This window comes from Oncorhynchus nerka, linkage group LG14 (genome assembly GCF_034236695.1).
Source record: "Oncorhynchus nerka isolate Pitt River linkage group LG14, Oner_Uvic_2.0, whole genome shotgun sequence".
Taxonomy (NCBI): Eukaryota; Metazoa; Chordata; class Actinopteri; order Salmoniformes; family Salmonidae; genus Oncorhynchus; species Oncorhynchus nerka.
The window spans coordinates 6,212,539-6,220,286 of NC_088409.1; positions in this window are offsets into that span (position 1 = coordinate 6,212,539).

The window sequence follows — 7,748 nt, forward strand, 5'->3', positions numbered from 1 at the left end:
AACTGCTAGCTATTAACCCAACCAACTATAAACCCACTGTTACCAGGAAAGAACTGTTATTCACCTAACTAATTATAAACCCACTGCTACCTGGGAAAGAACTGCTAGCTAATAACCCAACCAACTATAAACCCTCTGCTACCTGGGAAAGAACTGCTAGCTATTAAGCCAACCAACTATAAACCCACTGTTACCAGGAAAGAACTGCTAGCTCTTAACCCAACCAACTATAAACCCACTGCTACCTGGGAAAGAAATGCTAGCTATTAACCCAACCAACTATAAACCCTCTGCTACCTGGGAAAGAACCACTAGCTATTAACCCAAACAACTATAAACCCACTGCTACCTGAGAAAGAACTGCTAGCTATTAACCCAACCAACTATATATCCACTGTTACCAGGAAAGAACTGCTAGCTATTAACCCAACCAACTATAAACCCACTGTTACCAGGAAAGAACTGTTATTCACCTAACTAATTATAAACCCACTGCTACCTGGGAAAGAACTGCTAGCTAATAGCCCAACCAACTATAAACCCTCTGCTACCTGGGAAAGAACTGCTAGCTATTAACCCAACCAACTATAAACCCACTGCTACTGGGAAAGAACTGCTAGCTATTAACCCAACCAACTATAAACCCTCTGCTACCTGGGAAAGAACTGCTAGCTAATAACCCAACCAACTATAAACCCTCTGCTACCTGGGAAAGAACTGCTAGCTATTAACCCAACCAACTATAAACCCTCTGCTACCTGGGAAAGAACCACTAGCTATTAACTCAACCAACTATAAACCCTCTGCTACCTGGGAAAGAACTGTTATTAACCCAACCAACTATAAACCCACTGCTACCTGGGAAAGAACTGCTAGCTATTAACTCAACCAACTATAAACCCTCTGCTACCTGGGAAAGAACTGTTATTAACCCAACCAACTATAAACCCTCTGCTACCTGGGAAATAACCGTTATTAACCCAACCAACTATATACCTACTGTTAACTGGGAAAGAACCGCTAGCTAATAACCCACCAACTATAAACCCACTGCTACCGGGGAAGAACTGCTAGCTCTTAACCCAACCAACTATAAACCCTCTGCTACCTGGGAAAGAACTGCTAGCTATTAACCCAACCAACTATAAACCCTCTGCTACCTGGGAAATAACCGTTATTAACCCAACCAACTATATACCCACTGTTAACTGGGAAAGAACCGCTAGCTAATAACCCAACCAACTATAAACCCTCTGCTACCTGGGAAAGAACTGCTAGCTATTAACCCAACCAACTATAAACCCTCTGCTACCTGGGAAAGAACTGCTAGCTATTAACCCAACCAACTATAAACCCTCTGCTACCTGGGAAAGAACCACTAGCTATTAACTCAACCAACTATAAACCCTCTGCTCCCTGGGAAAGAACTGTTATTAACCCAACCAACTATAAACCCACTGCTACCTGGGAAAGAACTGCTAGCTATTAACCCAACCAACTATAAACCCTCTGCTACCTGGGAAATAACCGTTATTAACCCAACCAACTATATACCCACTGTTAACTGGGAAAGAACCGCTAGCTAATAACCCAACCAACTATAAACCCTCTGCTACCTGGGAAAGAACTGCTAGCTATTAACCCAACCAACTATAAACCCTCTGCTACCTGGGAAAGAAATGCTAGCTATTAACCCAACCAACTATAAACTCACTGCTATCTGTGAAAGAACTGCTAGCTATTAAGCCAACCAACTATAAACCCACTGTTACCAGGAAAGAACTGCTAGCTCTTAACCCAACCAACTATAAACCCACTGCTACCTGGGAAAGAAATGCTAGCTATTAACCCAACCAACTATAAACCCTCTGCTACCTGGGAAAGAACCACTAGCTATTAACCCAACCAACTATAAACCCTCTGCTACCTGGGAAAGAACTGCTAGCTATTAACCCAACCAACTATAAACCCTCTGCTACCTGGGAAAGAACTGCTAGCTAACAACCCAACCAACTATAAACCCTCTGCTACCTGGGAAAGAACTGCTAGCTAACAACCCAAACAACTATAAACCCACTGCTACCTGAGAAAGAACTGCTAGCTATTAACCCAACCAACTATATATCCACTGTTACCAGGAAAGAACTGCTAGCTATTAACCCAACCAACTATAAACCCACTGTTACCAGGAAAGAACTGTTATTCACCTAACTAATTATAAACCCACTGCTACCTGGGAAAGAACTGCTAGCTAATAACCCAACCAACTATAAACCCTCTGCTACCTGGGAAAGAACTGCTAGCTATTAACCCAACCAACTATAAACCCACTGCTACTGGGAAAGAACTGCTAGCTATTAACCCAACTAACTATAAACCCTCTGCTACCTGGGAAAGAACTGCTAGCTAATAACCCAACCAACTATAAACCCACTGTTACCTGGGAAACAACTGCTAGCTAATAACCCAACCAACTATAAACCCACTGTTACCAGGAAAGAACTGTTATTCACCTAACTAATTATAAACCCACTGCTACCTGGGAAAGAACTGCTAGCTAATAACCCAACCAACTATAAACCCTCTGCTACCTGGGAAAGAACTGCTAGCTATTAACCCAACCAACTATAAACCCTCTGCTACCTGGGAAAGAACTGCTAGCTAACAACCCAACCAACTATAAACCCTCTGCTACCTGGGAAAGAACTGCTAGCTAACAACCCAACCAACCTTCAACCCTCTGCTGGTCGCCTGCCAAGAAAGAGTTAAGGGGTTGTGAAAAACAACTGCCATTTCCGTTTATGGAAGTGTCTGAAACCTAACTTAAAGGAGAAGACACCTGACCTGATAATGTCATGCTAAAACCTTGCATCTTCCTGTGTGTTGGAAAGAGGCACTATTCTCCTGTAGGCATTACAGATCTGGCATTTGGTAAACTGGGTTCCTCACACAATGTTGGAATTCTACAAGATTTCTTGGGGGGGGCGCATCTCTAAATGTAGATCTCAGAACACTACTCTGACTCAGTGTTAAAAACATCTCAGAACACTACTCTGACTCAGTGTTAAAAACATCTCAGAACACTACTCTGACTCAGTGTTAAAAACATCTCAGAACACTACTCTGACTCTGTGTTAAAAACAGATCTAAATGGTCCCACTTAGAAAACTCCCTCTGATATGTCAAGGTAAGTGCTGGAGAAGACAATCTCCCAGCTGTCCTCCTGCAGCGCCTGCTGCTGACAGTCACAACGTCAGATGTCCTGAAGTCACACAGAAACAGAACACAACCACTTAGAGAGAGAGAAGATGCAGGTGAGATGTCCTGAAGTCACACAGAAACAGAACCACTTAGAGAGAGAGAAGATGCAGGTGAGATGTCCTGAAGTCACACAGAAACACAACCACTTAGAGAGAGAGAAGATGCAGGTGAGATGTCCTGAAGTCACACAGAAACACAACCACTCAGAGAGAGAGAGAAGATGCAGGTGAGATGTCCTGAAGTCACACAGAAACACAACCACTCAGAGAGAGAGAGAAGATGCAGGTGAGATGTCCTGAAGTCACACAGAAACACAACCACTCAGAGAGAGAGAAAGATGCAGGTGAGATGTCCTGAAGTCAGAAACACAACCACTCAGAGAGAGAGCTGCAGGTGAGATGTCCTGAAGTCACACAGAAACACAACCACTCAGAGAGAGAGAAAGATGCAGGTGAGATGTCCTGAAGTCACACAGAAACACAACCACTCAGAGAGAGAGAGAAGATGCAGGTGAGATGTCCTGAAGTCACACAGAAACACAACCACTCAGAGAGAGCAGGTGAGATGATCACACAGAAACAGGTGAGATGTCCTGAAGTCACACAGAAACACAACCACTCAGAGAGAGAGAAGATGCAGGTGAGATGTCCTGAAGTCACACAGAAACACAACCACTCAGAGAGAGAGAGAAGATGCAGGTGAGATGTCCTGAAGTCACACAGAAACACAACCACTCAGAGAGAGAAGATGCAGGTGAGATGTCCTGAAGTCACACAGAAACACAACCACTCAGGTGAGATGTCCTGAAGTCACACAGAAACACAACCACTCAGAGAGAGAGAGAAGATGCAGGTGAGATGTCCTGAAGTCACACAGAAACACAACCACTCAGAGAGAGAGAGAAGATGCAGGTGAGATGTCCTGAAGTCACACAGAAACACAACCACTCAGAGAGAGAGAGAAGATGCAGGTGAGATGTCCTGAAGTCACACAGAAACACAACCACTCAGAGAGAGAGAGAAGATGCAGGTGAGATGTCCTGAAGTCACACAGAAACACAACCACTCAGAGAGAGAGAGAAGATGCAGGTGAGATGTCCTGAAGTCACACAGAAACACAACCACTCAGAGAGAGAGAAGATGCAGGTGAGATGTCCTGAAGTCACACAGAAACACAACCACTCAGAGAGAGAGAGAAGATGCAGGTGAGATGTCCTGAAGTCACACAGAAACACAACCACTCAGAGAGAGATGCAGGTGAGATGTCCTGAAGTCACACAGAAACACAACCACTCAGAGAGAGAGATGCAGGTGAGATGTCCTGAAGTCACACAGAAACACAACCACTCAGAGAGAGAGAGAAGATGTCAGGAAACACAACCACTGAGATGTCCAGGTGAGATGTCACACAGAAACACAACCACTCAGAGAGAGAGAGAAGATGCAGGTGAGATGTCCTGAAGTCACACAGAAACACAACCACTCAGAGAGAGAGAGAAGATGCAGGTGAGATGTCCTGAAGTCACACAGAAACACAACCACTCAGAGAGAGAGAGAAGATGCAGGTGAGATGTCCTGAAGTCACACAGAAACACAACCACTCAGAGAGAGAGAGAAGATGCAGGTGAGATGTCCTGAAGTCACACAGAAACACAACCACTCAGAGAGAGAGAGAAGATGCAGGTGAGATGTCCTGAAGTCACACAGGTGAGATGTCCTGAAGTCACACAGAAACACAACCACTCAGAGAGAGAGAGAAGATGCAGGTGAGATGTCCTGAAGTCACACAGAAACACAACCACTCAGAGAGAGAGAGAAGATGCAGGTGAGATGTCCTGAAGTCACACAGAAACACAACCACTCAGAGAGATGCAGGTGAGATGTCCTGAAGTCACACAGAAACACAACCACTCAGAGAGAGAGAGAAGATGCAGGTGAGATGTCCTGAAGTCACACAGAAACACAACCACTCAGAGAGAGAGAGAAGAGATGCAGGTGAGATGTCCTGAAGTCACACAGAAACACAACCACTCAGAGAGAGAGAGAAGATGCAGGTGAGATGTCCTGAAGTCACACAGAAACACAACCACTCAGAGAGAGAGAGAAGATGCAGGTGAGATGTCCTGAAGTCACACAGAAACACAACCACTGAGAGATGTCCTGAAGTCACACAGAAACACAACCACTCAGAGAGAGAGAGAAGATGCAGGTGAGATGTCCTGAAGTCACACAGAAACACAACCACTCAGAGAGAGAGAGAAGATGCAGGTGAGATGTCCTGAAGTCACACAGAAACACAACCACTCAGAGAGAGAGAGAAGATGCAGGTGAGATGTCCTGAAGTCACACAGAAACACAACCACTCAGAGAGAGAGAGAAGATGCAGGTGAGATGTCCTGAAGTCACACAGAAACACAACCACTCAGAGAGAGAGAAGATGCAGGTGAGATGTCCTGAAGTCACACAGAAACACAACCACTCAGAGAGAGAGAGAGATGCAGGTGAGATGTCCTGAAGTCACACAGAAACACAACCACTCAGAGAGAGAGAGAAGATGCAGGTGAGATGTCCTGAAGTCACACAGAAACACAACCACTCAGAGAGAGAGAGATGCAGAATGTCCTGAAGTGCAGGTGAGATGTCCTGAAGTCACACAGAAACACAACCACTCAGAGAGAGAGAGAAGATGCAGGTGAGATGTCCTGAAGTCACACAGAAACACAACCACTCAGAGAGAGAGAGAAGATGCAGGTGAGATGTCCTGAAGTCACACAGAAACACAACCACTCAGAGAGACCGAAGATGAAGATGCAGGTGAGATGTCCTGAAGTCACACAGAAACACAACCACTCAGAGAGAGAGAGAAGATGCAGGTGAGATGTCCTGAAGTCACACAGAAACACAACCACTCAGAGAGAGAGAGAAGATGCAGGTGAGATGTCCTGAAGTCACACAGAAACACAACCACTCAGAGAGAGAGAAGATGCAGGTGAGATGTCCTGAAGTCACACAGAAACACAACCACTCAGAGAGAGAGAAGATGCAGGTGAGATGTCCTGAAGTCACACAGAAACACAACCACTCAGAGAGAGAGAGATGCAGGTGAGATGTCCTGAAGTCACACAGAAACACAACCACTCAGAGAGAGAGAGAAGATGCAGGTGAGATGTCCTGAAGTCACACAGAAACACAACCACTCAGAGAGAGAGAGAAGATGCAGGTGAGATGTCCTGAAGTCACACAGAAACACAACCACTCAGAGAGAGAGAGAAGATGCAGGTGAGATGTCCTGAAGTCACACAGAAACACAACCACTCAGAGAGAGAGAGAGAAGATGCAGGTGAGATGTCCTGAAGTCACACAGAAACACAACCACTCAGAGAGAGAGAGAAGATGCAGGTGAGATGTCCTGAAGTCACACAGAAACACAACCACTCAGAGAGAGAGAGAGAGATGCAGGTGAGATGTCCTGAAGTCACACAGAAACACAACCACTCAGAGAGAGAGAAGATGCAGGTGAGATGTCCTGAAGTCACACAGAAACACAACCACTCAGAGAGAGAGAGAAGATGCAGGTGAGATGTCCTGAAGTCACACAGAAACACAACCACTCAGAGAGAGAGAGAAGATGCAGGTGAGATGTCCTGAAGTCACACAGAAACACAACCACTCAGAGAGAGAGAGATGCAGAGATGTCCTGAAGTCACACAGAAACACAACCACTCAGAGAGAGAGAAGATGCAGGTGAGATGTCCTGAAGTCACACAGAAACACAACCACTCAGAGAGAGAGAAGATGCAGGTGAGATGTCCTGAAGTCACACAGAAACACAACCACTCAGAGAGAGAGAGAAGATGCAGGTGAGATGTCCTGAAGTCACACAGAAACACAACCACTCAGAGAGAGAGAGAAGATGCAGGTGAGATGTCCTGAAGTCACACAGAAACACAACCACTCAGAGAGAGAGAGAGATGCAGGTGAGATGTCCTGAAGTCACACAGAAACACAACCACTCAGAGAGAGAGAGAAGATGCAGGTGAGATGTCCTGAAGTCACACAGAAACACAACCACTCAGAGAGAGAGAAGATGCAACAGGGGAAAAAAACCTTTTTTTTGCAGCACTTTCTGAATGGTTATTTAAATTAATTTTTTTAGCTGCTTAAAAATGTGCTGTCTGTCCCCTTCTTCGTTTCTCCTCATAAAATGTAGTCAGTATTGCCAGCCAGCTACGGTGAGAGACAGTTGAAGGGCTCTCCTCCCGATGCTGTAGCAGTTTATACACAGTTCAGGGGGTCTAGTGGTGCTACTGGTAGTCAAGGTCACTACTGGAGACTAAAGACTCCCTCCGCCGTCCTCCTGTCCATGCTGCTATCTAGAGGACATTCCTGTGGTGTTAAATAAGGAGAGTTGGGAAAGAAAATGGAGGAGGAGGGAAGGCAGGTATTGGCTCCCACTGACACAATAAAACACTCCTACACTGTCTTTCA